This window comes from Sciurus carolinensis, chromosome 5 (genome assembly GCF_902686445.1).
Source record: "Sciurus carolinensis chromosome 5, mSciCar1.2, whole genome shotgun sequence".
In the NCBI taxonomy this organism is placed as follows: domain Eukaryota; kingdom Metazoa; phylum Chordata; class Mammalia; order Rodentia; family Sciuridae; genus Sciurus; species Sciurus carolinensis.
This window is the reverse complement of record NC_062217.1, coordinates 19,634,783-19,657,080: the sequence shown is the minus strand read 5'-3', so window position 1 is coordinate 19,657,080 and position 22,298 is coordinate 19,634,783. Positions and strand designations below refer to the sequence as shown.

The following is a 22,298-nucleotide window of genomic DNA, read 5'->3' as shown; positions in this document are numbered from 1 at the left end:
AGCAACAACAGTGGAATACTTTTTATTTATTCATATTTCCCACCAAAAAGATTAGTTGAACTAAAAAATACATAGGGAAAATCTGCAATGAGATTGTACTACAAAAAAGTTCTTAAGGCTTTACTTGATATGGTAGCATAAGTCATTGGTAGATTGTGAAAAATTGAACATGTTTTATCCTCCACAGTAATCACTAGAAAAATATAGAGGAAGTCCTCTAAAAAACAAATTGCATAAATAATAAAATGTTTAAAGAACAATGAAAAGTATGTAAAAGTGGAGCAAATGAATAGGCAGATAGTAAAAACGGAAAACAAGTAGAAATAATTTCATTAAATATAAAGAACTATGCACTGCAATTTAATGTGGTGCAATATCAGATTAGCCTATTTTATGCATGCAAAGATAAATTGAATGGCAAAAGATAAAACTTACAAAGTTTAAGAACAAACTTTGGTGGCTCATTTTAAGAAAGTGGACATGAACAGAGAACTTTACCATAGATAAAAGTAAAATGTCATATAATAAATGAAGTAATTTTTTTAGAATTTTTGATAAAACAAGACTTTCCACGCCTAATAATAGAGCAGTAAAATATATTAAAGTAATAGAAATAAGTAACTGATGAAAGAAGTACACACACACACACACACACACACACATACATACATAATCATAATCAGATGTTGTTTCCCCCACTTTGGATACTTGTAAACATGAGCTCATTTAAATTTATAAGATTCTGCCTCCACCAATTATGGAATATACATCATTTCCAAGTGCATATGGGACACTCACTATACTATACTGTAACAAGGCAATAAAACAAGGCACAAATTTCCAAAGAATTAAATCTTACACAATATGATTCTCTGTAATGAGATTTAATTAAAAATCAATAAAGAGAAGTAAAATTGAAAGTCAAAAATATTTATAAATTAAACAAAAAGCATCTAACTAACTCCTTATCAAAGGGGCAACCCGAGAGAAATTAAAAAAGTGTTCTAAAATAAATAATGAAAACTGCACTTATCCACATTTGTAAGACGCTTTTGAAGGAGAACTTAGAAATGAATTTATATTGTACATGCTTATATTAGAAAAGAGCTTTAAAACAAAGGAAGTATTATCTGTATTATAAAGCTAAAGAACAATGTAACTATTTGAAGAAAAATCAGTTGAAAAAAAAATTCAGAGGAGTTTTCAAGATGGTAGACTATAGGGTGGATGCATTTCATGTTGCTCCAGGACTCAGAATTCAAGAAGATGAGGTTTGAGACTTGGAACCAACTCAAAGCCACCAGGTGAGTCTCTCCTGTTGGGGAGGCGTCCCAGATGGGGCAGTAATCCAGAATGCAGGGAACTTTGTGAGGTAGAGTTGCCCAAAGAGACACCCTTCTCCCTGCTGGAGTCATGAACTTCGACAACTGGGAGCATTGTAGAGGAGGACCGCTCAGCACAACACTTGGACTAGGAGTGATTACCCAGGAGTCCAGGCAGCTGCCTGGAGGAGGCGCACAGCAGGTGGCTTAGACTTGGAGCAACTGCACCGGAAATCCAGGCAGTTGCCTGGAGGAGGAGGCGTGCAGAGCCAGGAGGTAGATCTGGGCCCCTGGGAATGTTGCAGAGGAAGGCTTCCCAGCCTAGGCAGTAGTTCTGGATTGAGGGGAACTTCTAAGAGGGGAGCTGACCAGCGAGACTCCCGCCCCCTTCTCTAGTCTTCCCTGCCGGGTGATGTTTTCCCACAAGGATGGTAAAACCAGAGACACAGGCACAAACAGGCCTTGCCTCAGCCGGCAGCCTAGTTCCCCTTTGGATGACCATTGTTCAACAAGTGGAGGCGTCTCTGCCCACTAGCAGGGAATATACCCCACCTGAAGGCCACCACCCTAGAAAGGCAGCTTCCTTGTGGAGCACTGCATTATCAAGTTCCTCCAGGACTTCAGGCTACTGAAGGCTAGGAAGTGATATACTAGAAATCTTCAGGGATACTATAAGTAAATAGAGGAAATCTGCAATATCTCAGCAATCCACAGATACCTGACAAATATGAGAAAACAAGGGAACAAAATGCCCCAAACAAATCTAGATGTTACATCAATACAATCCAATGACAGCATGGCAGAAGAAATGACAGAAAGAGAGTTCAGAATGTACATAATTAAAATGATCACGGAAGAAAACGATGAATTAAAGACCAAATGCAGGCATTGAATGATGAAATGAAAGAGCAAATGTGTGCATTGAATGAGCGCACCAATCAACAGTTAAAAGAGCAAATTCAGGAAGCAAATGATCATTGCAATAAAGAGTTAGAGATATTGAAAAAAAAAATTCTTGAAATGAAAGAAACAGTATACCAAATTAAGAACTCCGTAGAAAGCATAACCAATAGGATAGAACACCTGGAACACAGAACCTCACACATTGAAGACAAAATATTTAATCTTGAAAACAAAGTTGACCAAACAGAGAAGATGGTAAGAAAACATGAACAGAATCTACAAGAATTATGGGATATCATAAAAAGGCCAAATTAAAGAATTATTGGGATTGAGAAAGACTTAGAGAAACAAACCAAAGGAATGAACAATCTATTCAATGAAATAATATCAGAAATTTCCCCAAAACTGAAGAATGAAATGGAAAATCAAGTACAAGAGGCTTATAGGACTCCAAATACACAAAATTACAACAGACCCAACCAAGGCTCATTATAATGAAAATGCCTAATATACAAAGTAAAGACAGAATTTTAAAGGCTGCGAGAGAAAAGAATCAAATTATATTCAGGGGGAAACCAATACGGATATCAGCAGATTTTTCAATCCAGACACTAAAAGCTAGAAGGGTCTGGAACAACATTTTTCAAGCCCTGAAAGAAAATGGTTGCCAACCAAGAATCTTATACCCAGCAAAACTAACCTTTGATTTGACGATGAAATAAAATCATTCCATGATAAACAAAAGCTAAAAGAATTTACAAAAAGAAAGCCAGCATTACAGAATATTCTCAGCAAAATATTCCCTGAAGAAGAGATGAAAAACAAGGATGGAAATCAGAAAACAGAGGAATTATCCTAAAGGAATAGTCAAATAAAGGAGAAACCAGGTCATGTAAAAAAAAAAAAAAAAAAATGAGCCAAATGACCAGAAATACAAATCATATCTCAATAATAACCCTGAATGTTAATGGCCTGAATTCATCAATCAAAAGACATAGACTGGCAGATTGGATTAGAAAGAAAGATCCAACAGTATGTTGCCTGCAAGAGACTCACCTCATAGAAAGATATACACACAGACTAAAGGTGAAAGGATGGGGAAAAACATACCATGCACATGGACTCAGCAAAAAAGCTGGAGTATCCATCCTCATTTCAGATAATGTGGACTTCAAGCCAAAGTTAGTCAGAAGGGATAAAGAAGGACATTTCATACTGCTTAAGGGAAGCATAAATCAGCAAGACATAACAATCATAAATATCTATGTCCCAAACAGTGGCTCATCCATGTACATCAAACAAATCCTTCTCAATATCAGAAACCAAATAGACCACAACACAGTAATACTAGGTGATTTTAACACACCTCTCTCACCACTGGACAGATCTTCCAAACAAAACTTGAATAAAAAAAACCATAGTTATCAATAACACAATCTATAATTTAGACTTAACGGACATATATAGAATATACCATCCAACCAAGAGCGAATACACTTTCTTCTCAGCAGCACATGGATCCTTCTCTAAAATAGACCATATATTATGCCACAAAGCTACTGTTAGCAAATACAAGAAGATAGAGATACTACCTTGTATTCTATAAGATCATAATAGGTTGAAATTAGAAATAAATGACAGAGTAAAAAACAGAAACTACTCCAACACCTGGAGATTAAATAATATGCTATTGTATGATGAATGGATAACAGAAGATATCAGGAAGAAAATTAAAAAATTCTTAGAGGTAAATGAGAACAAAAAACATCATATCAAAATCTCTGGGACACTATGAAAGCAGTACTTAGAGGAAGATTTATTTCATGGGGCGCATTCAAAAAAAGTAAAAATCAACAAATAAATGACTTAACGCTACAGCTCAAAGCCCTAGAAAAAGAAGAGCAGACCAAAACCAAAAGTAGTAGAAGACAGGAAATAGTTAAAATCAGAGCTGAAATCAATGAAATTGAAACAAAAGAAAGAATCAAAAAATTGACAAAATAAAAAGTTGGTTTATGAAAAAATAAACAAAATTGATAAACACTTAGCCACACTAACAAAGAGAAGGAGAAAGAAAAGTCAAATTTCTAAAATTCAGAATGAACAAGGAAATATCAGAGCAGACACGATTGAAATACAAGACAATTAGAAGCTATTTTAAAAATCTATACTCCAACAAAACAGAAAATCTCGAAGACATCAACAGGTTTCTAGAGACATATGAATTACCTAAACTGAACCAGGAGACATTACAATTTAAATAGACCAATTTCAAGTAATTAAATAGAAGAAGTGTTCAAAAACCTAACAACAAAGAAAAGTCCGGTACCAGAAGGGTTCTCAGCCGAGTTCTACAAAACCTTCAAAGAAGAGCTCATTCCAATACTCCTCAAAGTATTCCATGAAATAGAAAAGGAGGGAACCCTCCCAAACTCATTCTATGAAGTCAATATTACACTGATACCTAACCAGACAGAGAAACATCGAGGAAAGAAAATTTCAGACCAATATCCTTAATGAACATCGATGCAAAAATTCTCAAAAAAATTTTTGCAAATCGCATACAAAAATATATTAAACAGATAGTGCACCATGATCAAGTGGGTTTTATCCCAGGGATGCAAGATTGTTTCAACATCCAGAAATCAATAAATGTAATTCACCATATCAACAGATTTAACATCAAGAATCATGTGGATTATTTCGATAGATGCAAAAAAGGCATTTGATAAAATACAGCATCCCTTCATGCTCAAAACACTAGGAAAAATAGGGATAGTGGGAACATTCCTTAATATTGTAAAGGCTATCTATGCTAAGACCATGGCTAATATCATTCTAAATGGGTGAAAAACTGAAAGTATTCCCCCTAAAAACTGGAACAAGGCAGGGATGCCCTCTTTCACCACTTCTATTCAACATTGACCTTGAAACTATAGCCAGAGCAATTAGACAGACCAAAGAAATTAAAGGGATACAAAAAGGAAAAGAAGAACTCGAACTATCCCTATTTACTGATGACATAATTATATATTTAGAGGAACCTGGAAATTCCACCAGAAAACTTGTAGAAATCATAAGTGAATTCAGTAAAGTAGCAGGATATAAGATCAATGCCCATAAATCTAATGCATTTTTAACATAAGTGATGAATCTATGGAAAAAGAAATTAGTAAAACTACCCCATTCACAATAGTCTTGAAAAAAAGAAAATACTTGGGAATCAATCTCACAAAAGAGGTGAAAGACCTCTAAAATGAGAACTACAGAACACTAAAGAAAGAAATTAAAGAAAACCTTAGAAGATGGAAAGATCTTCCATCTTCTTGGATAGGCAGAATTAATATTGTCAAAATGGCCATAAACCAAAAGTGCTATACAGATTCAATGCAATTCCAATTAAAATCCCAATGACATACCTTAGAGAAATAGAGCAAGCAATAATGAAATTCATCTGGAAAAATTAGAAATCCAGAATAGCTAAAGCAATCCATCGCAGGAAAAATGAATCAGGGGGTATTGCAATACCAGATCTTCAACTATAATACAAAGCAATAGTAACAAAAACGGCATGGTACTGGTACCAACATAGACAGGTAGATCTATGGTACAGAGTAGAGGACACGGACACAAACCCAAATAAATACAATTTTCTCATACTAGACAAAGGTGTCACAAATATGCAATGGAGAAAAGATAGCCTCTTTAGCAAATGATGCTGGGAAAATTGGAAATCCATATGCAGCAGAATGAAACTAAATCCCTCTCTCTCAAACTGCACAAAACTAAAGTCAAAATGGATCAAGGACCTTGGAATCAGACCAGAGATCCTGCATATTTTAAAGAAAAAGTAGGCCCAAATCTTCAACATGTGGGCATAGGATCAGACTTCCTCAACAGGACTCCCATAGCACAAGAAATAAAAGCAAGGATCAATAACTGGGATAGATTTAATCTAAAAAGCTTTCTCTCAGCAAAGGAAACTACCAGCAATGTGAAGAAAGAGCATACAGAGTGGGAGAAAATCTTTGCCAATCATACTTCAGATAGAGCACTAATCTCCAGAATCTCTAAAGAACTCAAAAAATTCTACACCAGGAATACAAATAACCCAATCAACAAATGGACTAAGGAAGTGAACAGACACTTCAAAGAAGATCTACAAACAATCAGCAGATATAAGAAAAAATGTTCCACATCTCTAGTAATAAGAGAAATGCAAATCAAAACCACTCTAAGATTCTATCTCACCCCAATTAGAATTTCGATTATCAAGAATACTAGCAACAATAGGTGTTGGCAAGAATGTGGGGAAAAAAAGTACACTCATACATTGCTGGTGAAGTTGCAAATTAGTGCTGGAAAGCAGTGTGGAGATTCCTTAGAAAACTTGGAATGGAACCACCTTTTGACCCAGCTATCCCACTCCTTGGCCTATTCCCAAAGGACTTAAAATCAGCATACTACAGAGATGCAGCCACATCAATGTTCATTGCTGCTCAATTCACAATAGCCAGATTGTGGAACCAACCTAGATGCCCTTCAATTGATGAATGGATAAACACACTGTAAAATATATATATACACACACACACACACACAATGGAATATTACTCAGCCATAAAGAATAATAAAATTATGACCTTTGCAGGCAAATGGATGAAATTGGAGAATATCATGCTAAGTGAGATAAGCCAATCTCAAAAATCCAAAGGACAAAGGGTCTCCCTGATCAGTGGATGATGACACCTAGTGGGGGGTGGGAAGGAAGTAAGAATGGAGGAAAGAGGAACTGTATAGAGGGAAAAGAAGGGTGAGGGGGAAGGGAAAAAATAATGGAATGAATCAAACACTATTATCCTATGTAAAAGTATGACTACACAAATGGTATGCCTTTACTTCATGTACAAACAGAGAAACAGTATGTATCCCATTTGTGTACAATAAAAATAAATTTAAAAAATCAACTCCTACTTATGAGCTAATCACTCAGATACAATAATTGAAGAAAAATTTCTCAACCTAAATAAGAGCACCTTTATCTCAGTTTTTCGCAACGGGTTTGCCTCCAGAACACTGATATCGTGAAAACCACCACTAAATCAAAGCCAAAATGGGAAAGGAAAAGATTCATATGGACATTGTTGTCATGGAACACGTAGATTCGGGCAAATCTACCACCCTGACCATCTGATTTACAAATGTGATGGGATTGACAAAAGGACCATTCTAAAATTTAAGAAGGAAGCTGCTGAGATGGGTAAGGGCTCCTTCAAGTATGCCTGGGTCTTGTATAAACCGGAAGCTGAGTGTGAGCGTGGTATCACCATTGACATCTCCCTGTGGAAATTTGAGACCAGTAAGTATTATGTGACTATCACTGATGCCCCAGGACACAGAGACTTTATAAAAACATGATTACAGGCATATCTCAGGCTGACTGTGCTGTTCTGATTGTCACCGCTGGTGTTGGTGAATTTGAAGCTGGTATCTCCAAGAATGGGCAGACCCATGAGCATGTCCTTCTGGCTTACACACTGGGTGTGAAACAACTAATTGTTGGTGTTAATAAAATGGATTCCACTGATCAAACTGCAGTCAGAAGTGATACGAGGAAATCATTAAGGAGGTCAGTACCTACATTAAGGAAATTGGCTACAACCCTGACACGGTAGCATTTGTGCCAATTTCTGGTTGGAATGGTGACAACATGTTGGAGCCAAGTGCTAATATGCCTTGGTTCAAGGGATGGAAAGTCACCCGTAAAAACGGTGGCAGTGCCAGTGGAACCACACTGCTTGAAGTTTTAGATTGCATCCTGCCACCAACTCGTCCAACTGACAAGCCTTTGCGTCTGTCCCTCCAGGATGTCTACAAAATCTGTGATATTGGTACTGTCCCTGTGGGCTGAGTGGAGACTGGAGTTCTCAAGCCCAGCATGGTGGTCACCTTTGCTCCAGTCAATGTCACAACTGAAGTAAAGTCTGTTGAAATGAACCCTGAAGCTCTGAGTGAAGTTCTTCCTGGAGACAACGTGGGCTTCAATGTCAAGAACGTGTCAGTCAAAAATGTTCCTCGTGGCAATGTTGCTGGTGACAGCAAAAACGACCCAACAATGGAAGCAGCTGGTTTCACTGCTCAGGTGATGATCCTGAACCATCCAGGCCAAATCAGTGCTGGCTATGCCCCTGTCCTGGATTGTCACACAGCTCACATCGCTCGCAAGTTTGCAGAGTTGAAAGAAAAGATTGATCACCGTTCTGGTAAGAAGCTGGAAGATGGTCCTAAATTCTTGAAGTCTGGTGATGCTGCCATTGTTGACATGGTTCCAGGAAGCTCATGTGTCCTGAGAGCTTCTCTGACTCTCCTCCTCTGGGTGGCTTTGGTATTCGTGATATGAGGCAGAGAGTTGCTGTGGGTGTCCTCAAAGCAGTGGACAAGAAGGCTGCTGGAGCTGGCAAGGTCACCACGTCTGCCCAGAAAGCTCAGAAGGCTAAATGAATGTTATCCCTAACACCTGCCACCCCCGTCTTAATCAGTGGTGGAAGAACGGTCTCGGAACTGTTTGTCTCAATTGGCCATTTAAGTTTAATGGTTAATGATAACAATGCATTGTAAAATCTTCAGAAGGAAAGGAGAATGCTTTGTTGACCATTTTTGTGTGTGTGTGTGTGTGTGTGTGTGTGTGTGTGTGTGTGTGGCGGTTTTAAGTTATTAATTTTTAAAATCAGTACTTTTTAATGGAAGTTACTTGACCAAAAATCTGTCACAGAATTTTGAGACCCATTAAAACAAAGATTTAATGAGAATAAAAAATTTATCTCACATTACACTGAATGAGGGAGTTTTCTCTCTGAGTAGGAAAGCAAGACAAAGATGTGCTTAGTGTTTCCATTCAACATTCTACTAATAGTCTTGGTTAGCACCATAAAGCAAGAAAAATAAATAAAAGATAAAATAACAAAGGAGGAGGCCAATGTATGTTTTTTCCAAAGAAGACACGATAGATTACATATGAAACGCCAAAAAGTCTATAAAACCTATAGAGTTAAAAAATAAATGTAGATAGATTAGAAGACAGGTGGTTGATTTAAAAAAAAAGGTTTATTTCTGTACACCAGTGACTAATAATTAAAAAATGGAAATTTAAAAACAATTAAGATAACATAGAAACCCAGAAACTATTAAGGAAAATATTTATAAATGTGAATAATGGCTACATTTAAAATTTCCAAATGGTATTAACTAGAATTAAGACAGTGAATGACACAGAATTTTTACACTTTGAGATGTTGAGATGTACTATTAATAAACTGTTAATTCCTGCCAAAATGAAATATAGCTATAGCTATAGATGGAGCAATCATGACCAAATTAACAGTTTATTTTTGAATAAATGGACAATTTATAAAATTTACACAAAAGATTTAAGTACTTCAAAGAACCAAATATATCTTGGCAGAGAAAAAAACAGGATGATTTGTCTGATTCTCTGGCTTTCTATAAGGCTATAATAAACCAAGAAGTGTGTGATTGATATAAAATTACATAAATGAATGAGTGGAGCAGAATGGAGAGTCCAGAAATAAATCTCACCTATGCGATTAAATATCAATGGCATTACCAGGACAATTCATTGGGTAAAGAAGGAAAAGTCTTTCTAAACTTTGTACTAGAATATGTGAATAGACATTGAAGGAAAACAGCAACCACCACAAAATTTTGATCTTTACTGATAGCACAAAAAATATTAACTTGGAATTTTTTTCTTTCCATTTTAAAAAATTTGCATAAAATTTTATATATTAAATGAGTTACCATGTGATACTTTGATATATGAAATTTTCATAGATGGAACAGTAGAAGTTTTTAAATTTTAAATCCAAAAGAAGGAAGAGAGAAGATGGTAGATTAGAGAAAGGATGCACTTCCCAGCAATTCTTCAACATCAGACTTACAAAGAATGAAATCTGCTTCTCAAAGAGGTGAGCAGCTGAAGAATCTCACTGAAACTTAAATACTGAACTGTTAAAAAATATATCCATAGAGACACAAAGTTTTTCACTGGAACATGAGCACTAGTAAACTAGAGATGTGCCAGCTTGGTCACCAGTAGTGGAAGCCAAGGAGAGAAGGCAGTACAGATAAAAGAGACATTTGGTGGGTGGATTAAGAAATCTTAAAATAAAATCAATTTGTCTTGGGGAAACCTGTGGATTAGAGAGAGATGCTAATTTTAAAGCGGAAACAGCACACTGAAATCAAATCCAAAAATAACTTACCCTGGGGCAGAAAGTGTCCCATGGGTACAGAACATGCTCAAGAGTGTGGAGAACGCTCCCAGGCACCAAAAGCTGCCCCTGTGGCTTCCACAGCTGTGAACGACAACAGAGAAGCAGGAACTCATAAAGAACGTTTCCAGAAGCCAACTGAGAAAATGCCCCAAAGGAGCCTGAACCAGAGAGACTGAAATAGAGAGTTTTGCCTGGAATCTCTGGTTCCAAAGGAAGAAAGCTCCCATTGTTACTGGCACCCCATAACAATTATTGGGAAGATGCTCACAGAGGCCACACATGTGTGTGTGCACTCTGGAGCAGGGTAATCCTAGGGTAATTCACATTCATGGTGGTAAAGGTGAAACCTCTTGAGGAGTCCCTGTGATCTAAAAGTGGATACTACTGGAGACCTTAGAGGTCCCGAAGTCCAGCAAAGACCATCGACTTCCCAGAAATATGGTGCATGGATCAAATCTCAAATACCCACCAATAGAGTTCCAAACTTCATCCAAGTCCAAACCCCAATAACTTAAAATTCCACTTTAGAACTCTGCATCATTCCTGACAGAGAATCCATCAGCATTCCCCAGTGTATGCCATCCTATGCTGGGAAACTAGAAACTAAGAGCTACTACAACTAACTGGTAACTAGGTGAGGAAAACAAAGATACTGGACTTAACCCTGGGTCCTTGACCCAAGACTACAAGAGCAAACAATAAATATAAAGAATGACAATCCATTTCTGCCAATAGTTTTGACCACCACAACTCTCCATCTTTCATTAAGCTTTCCATCTTTCATTAAGATTGTTATTTTTTTCCTTTTCTTCTTGATTCTTTTATTTCCAGTTTTTACTGTTTTTCTAATTTAACATTAAAATTTTTTCAAACATCATTTCATCATATTGCATTACGTTTTACATTATTTTATTATGCAGGATCTTGTGTGTATGTGTGCATGTATTGACATACACACATATTGTATTGATAGGTTTGGAAAACATATATATTCATTGTTTTAGTCAGCTTTTTCACTGCTGTAACTGAAAGACGCTACCAGAACAACTGTACAGGAGGAAAAGTTTATGTGAGGGCTTACAGTTACAGAGGTCTCAGTCCATAGATGGCTGGCTTCATTCCTCAGGGCTAAAGCTGAGGCAGAACATCATGGCAGAAGAGTGTGGCAGAGGGAAGCAGCTCACATGTTGAAGATCGGGAAGCAGAGAGAGATCTCACCTTGCCACATACAAATATATACCCCAAAGTGACTCCCCAGTTCTCACCTCCTCCAGTCACACCCTACCACTTCAGTTATCAACTCAGTTAATCCCTAACAGGGAATTAATTTCCTGGTTGGGTTAAGACTCTTACAACCCAATCATTTCTCCTCTGAGCCTCCACATGTGAACTTTTGGGGGACCACATCTAAACTATAACACTCATGTAATAGTACTTGCACATTAATATCTTTCTTATGCACTTATTATTTATCCTTGGTTTGACATAAGTGGGGATAAAATTATACAAATGTTTGAGTGGTTTTGACCTTACATTTTCTGATTTGTTCATACCTTGGTTCTTGTGCCTCCTTTACTCCTTTCTTCATGCTCTTCCCATACTAACAGACAAAATGTTCTGTTTCCTCTTCCTTTCTATCTCTATTATTTTCAGTTAATTTTTATTCCTCCTTCTTTACCACTGATATCTGCTACCTGTCTCCTGCTTCTCCTCTAACACTTTTTTAAACATCTCAAACCTTCTCTCTTCTTGCTACCACATTTTTTCTTATTTAAGAAACTATAGCTGGGCACAGGGGTGCACACCTGTAATCCCAGTGGCTCTGGAGGCTGAGGCAGGAGGACTGAGAGTTCAAAGCCAGCCTCAGCAAAAGTGAGGGACTAAACAACTCAGTGAGATCCTGTGTCTAAATAAAATCCAAAATAAAACTGGGGATGTGGCTCAGTGGTCGAGTGCTCCTGAGTTCAATCCCTGGTACCCAAACAAACGTTAAACGAAAAAAAAAAAGGAAACTATAATTCCACTAAATAATAGAAATTATATAGTTATATAATTCTTACCAATTAAAATTGTGATTCTTCAACACAGTGGATGACATAGTAGGCTTCTGCTGATTTAGTTCATTGACTTTTTTGTTATTTTTGGTATGAATGTTAAATCCTGATCCCACAATTCCTATGTAGGTAGCAATTAGTGTTGCAGATATCAAACTAGACACCAGACATTTCTCTTAAGACTTTACGTCTATTGCTGAACTTAGTGCTATTCCTGGCTCCCTGCTCCCTCTAAGAGGGGCTGTAAAGTGATTGGGACAGTTTAAATTCATAGAGTACAGATAATGCAATGAAATACTCGAAGCTCAGTCAAGCAACAGTGAATCTCATCCCACACAAGATCTAGTTGTTCCACCAGAGATTTCATATTACTTCAACTCATAGAATTAAGGAGATAAAAACCCTAAAACAAATTCCTGGACCCTATGAGGAATAACCAGAGGGTTCTTCAGTTTCATCTTCTTGAAATCTTCTCGTATATCAAAAACAGAGAGAAGTTCCAGAAAAAACAGACAACTACACACAAAAAAGTATAAAAGAGGAGGGAATTCCATCCTAAGTTGTGAAAAGTCTAAGACCTTTGAATACATTAGTAAACAGGCAAACAAATCTCCCTGCCAAATTCGCAATACCACAAGAAAGGATCTCACAGATATGAAATTGGAAAAAAATTCAGAATAGGATTACAAAAAGTTGATCATGTTTAATGAACTAAAAAAAATCCAAAGAACTAATTAAGAGAACAGATATAGGAGACAAAAGGCCACTTAAGTAATAGAAACGTTGAAAATGAATGAATGAAATCCTGGAGATGAAAGACACAACTAACCAAATTAAAAATTTTTTGGATGCATAGACAATAGAACTTCAGTACCTGAAGACAAAAGTTTAGATCTTAAAGGCAGAATATGTGAACCTAAGTGCATAAAATGCAGTGATGGCCAAAAAATGGAAGAACATGTTCAGAATATACAAAAACTCTGGGACAACATCAAGACCAAACCTGAGAATCAGTGAGAAAGAAGAGACCATGAAGATACACGCGAAAGGTATTAAGAACACATTTAATGAGAGTTACAGACAACTTTCCCCATGTCATAAATGTGATAGACAATATAATCCCACGCGTTCTATAGGATCAAAGTGGAACAAAACTAGAAATCAACAGCAAGAAAAATAGTAGAATTCCCATAAATACACAAAGATTAAATGATACTCATTTAAACAAAGAATGAATCAAAGAATAAACGAGAAGAGAAATCAAGACATTCTTAGAAGCAAATGAAAAAAGAGATACAGCACATCAAAATCTCTGGGACAAAATGAAAGCATATCTAAGAGGAAAATTTGTAGCATGAGTACCTACATTAAAAAAAAATAGAAATATCCCAAATAAACAAGCTTATGCTCTATCTCAAGGCCTTAGAAAAAGAAGAACAAATGAGTTTCAAAACCAGTAGAAGACAGGGCACAATTAAGATCAGATCCAAAATAATGAAATAGAAAATTTTTAAAAATACACCAGATCCAGTGTAACAAAGAGTTGATTCTTTGAGAAGATAAATAAGATTGATAAACCTTTAGCCAAACTAATCAAAAGAGAGAAAAGACCCATATCAACAAAATTAGAGATAAACAAGTATATAACACAGAAACTTCTGAATACAAAGCATCATTATAAACTTTTAAAGATTTATACTCCAATAAATTGGAAACTCTAGAAGACATTGACAAATTTCTAAACACATATGACCTGCCCAAATTTAATCAGGAACATACAGAAAAATGAAACAGAACAATATCAAGTATTGAATTTGAAACAGCAATTAAAACCTTCCAACAAATAAAAGCCCAGGACCAGATGGATTCTCATCTGAGTTTTACCAAATTTTTAAAGAACTAGCACCAGTCTTTCTCATATTATTTTATGAAATTTAAATTGAGAAAACACTTCCAAATATATTCTATGAAATCAATATAACCCTAATACCAAAACCAGAAAAAGGAACATCAAGGAACTACATATCAATATCCCTAAGGAACATAGATGCAAAAATCCTTAATAAAACATTGGCAAACCACATTCAAAAGCAGATCAAGAAAATAATATACCATGAACAAGTTTCATCCCAGAGATATATATACGAGGTCAACATATACAAGTTAACAAATATTCACCACTTAAACACTTAAGGACAAGAATCACATGCTCCTTTTAATAGATGAATTGAAAGCCTTTGTTAAAAGACCCATACCCTTTCATATTTAAAATACTGCAGAGCTAGTGGTAGAAGAAACTTATTTCAACATTATGAAACTTATTTATGGCAAACCAAAACCAATATCATATCAAAATGAATGGAGAAAAACTGAAAACATTTCCTCTAATATCAAGAACAGGAAAAGGATGTCTACTGTCACCACTCCTACTCAACATAGTTCTTGGAACAATTAACCAGAGCAATCAGGCAAGAAAAGATAATTAAAGAGATATAAATAGGAAAAAAAAAAAAAGAAGTCAAACTATCTATGTTTGCTGATTACAAGATACTATGTTTAGAAAAACCAAAAAACTCCACCACAAGACTTCTAAAGCTTATAAATAAATTCAGCAAAGTAGCAAGATATAAGGTCAACATTTAGGTATCAGTATCCTTTCTATACTTCAACATTGATTCTGATAAGGAATAAATTAGGAAAACTGTCCCATTTATAATACCTACAAACAAAAACAAAAACAAAAGTCTTGGCAAATAATCTAACCATGAAGGAGAAAGATTTCTACAATGAAATTTATAGTACACTGAAGAAAGAAATTGAAAAAGAATTGAAGATGGAAAGATATCATGTGTTTTTGGGTTCTTGGATAGGCAGAATTAATATTTTCAAAGTGAACATACTACCAAAAACAATATATGGATTCAATGAAATCTCCATTAAAATACTAATAATTCTTCAGAGAATTAGAAAAATTACCTTAAATTCATTTGGAAGAGTAAGATCCCTAGAACAGCAAAAGTAATACTGAGCAAGAAGAGATTCAGGAGGTATCACAATATCTGATCTGAAATTATACAACAGAGCTATGATACCAAAACAGCATGGTATTGCCACCAAAATAAACATGTGTACAGATGGAACAGAATTAAAGAGAGAGACAAACCCACATATTTACAAAGTTGCCAAAAGTATATTTTGAAGAAAATACAGCCTTTTTAACAAATGGGGCTGGGAAAATTTGATAGCTATATGTAGAAAAATGAAACTAGATCCCTACCTCTTACTTGCACAAAAGTCAAATAAAAATGTATCAAAAACATAGGAATTAGACCAGATAGACTGCAAATGGTAGAAGAAAGCATAAGGCCAACATTGCATCATATTGGTGCTGGCACCATCTTCCTTAAAAAAGACCCTCAAAGCTGGAGAAATAAAACCAAGAATCAATAAGTGGGGCTTATTGATTATTATATTAAAAATGCTTCTCCCCAGAAAAGGAAATGATTGAGAGTGTGGAGAACCTATAGAATGGGAGAAAATCTTTGCCAGCTACTTTTCCAACAGGGGATTAATGTCCAGAATATATAAAGAAGTCAAAAAATTTAAGACACAAAAAAATCAAAATAATCCAATCAATAAATGGACAAAACATGTAAACAGAAAATTTTCAAAGGAAAAATTATGATTCTCCAATAAATAAATGAAAAAATGTTCAACATTTCTAGCAATCAGGGAAATGCAAATTAAAATTACACTAAGATTCCACCTCACTCCAGTAAGAGAGCAAATATCAAGAATAATAAAAGCTGGCAAGGATGTGGGAGTAAAGGTACACTTTGCATTGTTGGTGGGATTGCAGCTTAGTACAGCCATTCTGGAAAGCAATATGGAGATTCTTCAAAAACCAGAAAGGAGCAACAATAAGACCCAACTATTCCACCTCTTGGGATTTATTCAAAAAACCCTAAAATTAGTGTACTATAGTGATAGAGCCACCTAATATTTGCAGCAGAACAAGTCACAATAGCAGAATTTTGAATCAACACACATGCACATCAATAGGTGAATGGATTAAGAAATTGTGGATGTACATACAATGGAATTTTACTCAGCAATAAAGAAAATGAAATTATGGCATTTACTGGTAAATTCATAAAAATAGAGAACATAATGTTAAGTAAAATAACCCACACTCAGGAAATCAAGGGTCAAATGTTTTCTTCCGTTCATGGAAGCTACAGTAAACTAAAAGAAAGGGTGGGACAATCAGATATGAAGAAGATATAGGGAAGATCAGTAATGTAGAAGAAGAAAATTGAGAGGGAGAGAGGAGGGTAGGGATGAGAAGGAAATGCAGAAAGAATTCTTTAAAAATCATGTTGTGTGCGTATATAAATACAGTGCAAAGAATTTCAGCTTTACTTGTAAGTAGAAAATAATGATAATAAATAAATAAATAAATATATGAGTGTAAGGAAGACCAGTAAAGTAGAGGAAGAAGAATGGGTAGAAGTGAGGCAGGGAAGGAAAAGGGTGTTAACATGAACTGAAATCAAATTCCATGCTTGTATGACTTTGTTGGGAAGAACCCAACTATTCTATATAATTATAATGCTCCAATGAAAAAAAAACTAAAAGAAAATATGGTATATCTTTGCAATAGTTAATAGTTAATGATTTCTTAGTGATAATATGAAAATCACTAATCTTTCATAAAAGACAAACCTATATAAATAATATGAATAAAAATTAACTTTCTCCATTCATCTGTTGAAGGGCATCTAGGTTGGTTCTACAATCTATTGTGAATTGAGTTGCTACGAACATTGATGTGGCTGTGTTACTGTAGTATGCTGATTTTAAGTCTTTTGGGTATAAACTGAGGAATGGGATAACTGGGTCAAAAGGTGGGTCCATTCCAAGTTTTCTGAGGTATCTCCACACTGTTTTCTAGAGTGGCTGCACCAATTTGCAGCTCCACCAACAATGTAAGAGTGTACTGTTTTCCCCACATCCTCGCCAATACCTATTGTTGCTTATATTCTTGATAATCGCCATTCTAATTGGAGTTAGATCAAATCTTAGAGTTGTTTAATATCACACTAAGTGCAATAAGTCAATCCCAAAAAACCAAAGGCTGAATGTTTTCCCTGATAAGTGGATGATGATATATAATGGGGGTGAGGGAGTGGGGGGTAAGAGAAGAATGGAGGAACTTTAGATTATGTAGAGGAAAATGAGAAGGAGTGGGGTATGAAAGATGGTGGAATGAGATAGACATCATTACCTTATGTACATGTATGATTACATGGATGATATGAATCTACATTGTGCACAACCATAGAAATGAAGAGATGTACCCCATTCATGTACAATGAATGAAAATGCTGTCTGTAAAAATAAAAAAAAATCTAAAAAAAATTTAACTTTTTTTCTCATCATGTAACACCATTAAGAAAAATTTAAGTTAATGTGCAGTCTGATTCATTTTAGCCCATTTTACTTAAATGCATTAAAGTCAACCATGACAACTTTGACATTAGAGATCTACATATTTTGTTTCAATAGAGTATGTATAATGACAAATGGTTTAATTTATTCCCAACAGAAAGAGGCTTTCAGAAATTCACACTGTTTATACTATTTCTTTCAAAAATATAAACTGAGATGCAATCATACCCAGGAATTATGTTCAGCCCAGGCTATAAAATGTTAAAGAAAAAGTATCAGCTATAATAAGAAACCTGTTTCAGGGCTGCACATTTTTCTCTAAGGCTCACAAGCATTGTAAAGCATGACAGCAAAATGTGGAAGTGTTAGGATGGAAGTACACCTTTGGTGCTGTGAAGGTACTGATGACAGGAAATTAAATATGTTGAAGCTCAAAGGAGAGACAGGTGTGGTGAGTGTACCATTGTACAATTTGCAATGGAAGTGAAAAAAGCCAGCTCAGCTTTTATTAGACCAAAATTGTCTTGAGTTTATGGTTTAATCATCATATATTTTCAACCAAGAAATTAAAAATTAAAATCCATGCCATATGCATCCATAGCAACACAAAGGAAAAGCATACTTAAATATACATGAATTAGAAGATATCACAAGTTAATTAGGAATATTAAGGAATTCATTAGTATGAGTTCTGGGTAGCATCAAGCTGCATCAAAGTCGATTCCTTTAACTGGTGTCCGTACATTTCATCTCAAGAACATAACATATGATCATCAATGATGCTATAAATCTTTTCATATAGGTGGATTTAGGCAAGAGCACATGAAGGTACTCACAATGAAATACAGATTCATGTATTTCCTCTTCAATACTATTGACTCCTAAGTATAAACCAGGCCCTATTTGTTATCTTAAAGTTAAGAGATGAGGATGAAAGTATATTGAAAACTTTTGGTTGACAAGAAGAATTTTCAGATACATCTACATCTACTTTCTTTCCAAATGTGTTATTTTGACTATTTCCCCAATTCAAAAAGATATATACTATAACTGGGATTTAAGATCCATGGTCATTTCATATAATTACAGAGACAACACCTTTTTTAGTTATTTGTGATTTTAGTCACAAAAGTTTACTGATAGCTGTTAATCTTTGAAAATGATCAAATATGATGAGGTTCACTATTAATGATCCTAGTAAAATATCAATCAGAACAAACCATAATAAAATTTTCTGGTAAGGGCCTTGTTTGATATGATTTAGGTTTAACATTATTTAACTTTCTATTCAAACCTCTTGTAGTATAAAATAGGTTTTTATTGGTTTATTGATTTTGATATTTTAAAGGAGCTTACTATAGTTTTCTTCATATTAAGACAGAGTAATAAAGGAAACTTGGTTAAACCAGAGATAAATGTAAAAAGTCATGACTGGAGGAGTTTTATATTTGAAGGCTTTTATAAAATATTTGCCCACAAATGAATACAATGAAAGGATCGCAAATTACAACACTCAGACCCTTCCGTTGCCTGTCCAGATCAGAGCTTCTCCGTCCGTCCTCTCAGCACAAAGTTAGAAATCAAAGCAAAGGTGATGAATTCCTCATTCAACAATAAAAAACCCCAGCAACTCTTCCTTGACTCTGTCTTCTCAAGATGGTTTCAATGTGATTGAAGTAGGTAACATGCTGTCAAAATAATGTTACGTGAAAGGAATTTCTTAGGAGGAACTCAATGCTACACATGATTTCTCCATATAACTTCCATTTAAAGTTCATTTGCAGCACTTTTTTGTTAAAGTGGCATTGATTGAACTACCCACATGCTTAATCAACCAGCTTCTTTATAATTTATAATTAAAGAAAATTATAGAAGCTCACAATAATAAATGGGGAGGCTTTCTGAAATCAAATAAGTCCTATGATAAATATCAGATTCTTTAAACTATTCAGTTATATCAGGTTATTATTGTGTGTTAATTGTTGTCAATGATTTAATATTAAGAATGAATGTTTATTTCCAGGATATACAAAGAAGTAAAAAAAAAAAAAAAAAAAAACAAAACCCACCAAAAAACACCACAAATAACCCAATCAGTAAATGGACAAAGGAACTAAACAGACTCTTCTCAAAAGAAAAAATACAACTTAAAATCAGCACACTACAGAGATACAGCCACAACAATGTTCATTGCTGCTCAATTCACAATAGCCAGATTGTGGAACCAACCTAGATGCCCTTCAGTTAATGAATGGATAAAGAAACTGTGGCATATATATACAATGGAAAATTACTCAGCCATAAAGAATGATAAAATTATGGCATTTGCAGGCAAATGGACGAAATTGGAGAATATCATGCTAAGTGAGATAAGTCAATCTCAAAAAACCAAAGGAAGAATGATCTCGCTGATAAGTGGATGATGATACATAATGGGGTGTGGGAGGGGTTAGTTTTAGGGTTAGAGTGAGGGTTAGGGAGGGGGGCAAGAATGGAGGAAGGAAGGACTGTATAGAGGGAAAAGAGGGATGGGAGGGGTGGGGGGAAGGGGAAAAATAACAGAATGAATCAAGCAACATCACCCTATGTAAATTTATGATTACACAAATGGTATGCCTTTACTCTATGTACAGAGAAACAACATGTATTCCATTTGTTTACAATAAAAAAGCAATTAAAATATAAAAAAAAAGAAATAAGAAAAAAAAGAAAAAATACAAATTCTCAACAAATATATGAAAAAATGTTCAACATCTCCAGCAATTATGAAAATGCAAATTGAACCTACACTGAGATTCCACCTGACTCCAACCAGAATGGCAATTTTCAAGGATACAACTAACAATAAACATTGGCGAGCACACAGAGAAAATTCATGTATTGTTGGTGGGACTGCACACTTAAGCAACCACTCTGAAAAAGCAGTACAGAGATTCCTCCAAAAACTATAATGGAACCACTATTTGACCTATTTATGCCAGTCCTTGGTATGTATTCAAAGGAGTTAAAATCAGCATACTACAGTGATGCAACCACATCAATGTTTACAGCAGCACAATTCACAATAGCTAGGCTATAAAACCAACCTAAATGCCCATCAACAGATGAATGGATAAAGAAATTGTTGTATATGTATTCACAATGGAATATTTCTCTGCCATAAATAAAAATGACTTCATGACATTTGCCAGTAAATGAATGATCTGAAACTATCCTGCTAAGTGAAAAAAGTCAATCCCAAAATAACAAAGGTGAATGTTCTTTCTGACATGTGGAGGCTAACCCACAATAAGGGGGAGAGGAGATGAATAGAAGTTCCATGGATTAGATAAAGGGGAAGGAAGAGAAGGGAGTGGGGATAGGAATAAGAAAGTGGAATGAATCTGACATAACTTTCCTAAGTACATATATGAATACACCACTGTGAACCTCAATATTGTGTACAACCACAAGACTGGGATCCTAATTAGAATAAGATATATTTTATGCTTGTACACATGTATCAAAATAGATTTTTTTGTCATCTATAACCATAAAAAACAACAAAAACAGAGTGAAAACAAGAGAACGACTCTACTTAATAGAATCTAACTGTACAATTTACTAGTAGAGTCTCAAAAGAGAAAAAAAAGAACAAATGTGTACCCCTACAAGTTTTTAAACTATTTAAATATTTTTGAAAGTCTGAATAATACATGATTGACTAGGCATTTTATTCAAACACTTGAGAAAAAAATATTATAGTTATTTATCCCACATACTTCCTGCATTAATTCAGTACGTTTACATAATTTATGTCTTTTGGGGAGAGAGATGCCAATAGACTACTGATCATGGCAGATGAATACTTGCTTGGGAAATATGATACTACAATTCTATTGAACATATTCTCCTTTCTCCCCCATATAGTCAAAATATGATTTTTGTAAGAAAGGAATATATCTGCTCTTGAGCTTGGAATGGAAGAACCTTAAATATTTTTAATAAATTTTATGTTTTGAGAACATATGATTTATAAAAAAAAAAAAAGCTTCATCTTTTCAATTTGTGAACCTAATTGTAGTATTATTTTTATAATAAATAAGCAAAGCAGTGGTGTGAGGATGTGACTCAGTAGACAAGTTTAGGTGTTTAGTGCACCCTGAGCTCTGGGATCAATCACCCACACCAAATGAAAAATAAAAAAGAAAGAAAGAAAGAAAGAAAATACAAGGAAAACAAAACAGCTTACCATTCATACTTTCACATTGTTTTTTTTTTTCCAAACACATTAG

At 35.0% G+C, this 22,298-nt stretch overlaps 1 pseudogene; it reads left to right on the top strand.

Annotated features, from left to right (window-relative positions):
- The first annotated feature begins 7,338 nt into the window (after window positions 1–7,338).
- On the top strand, window positions 7,339–8,726 carry LOC124984838 (elongation factor 1-alpha 1-like; annotated as a pseudogene).
- Window positions 8,727–22,298: the final 13,572 nt, after the last annotated feature.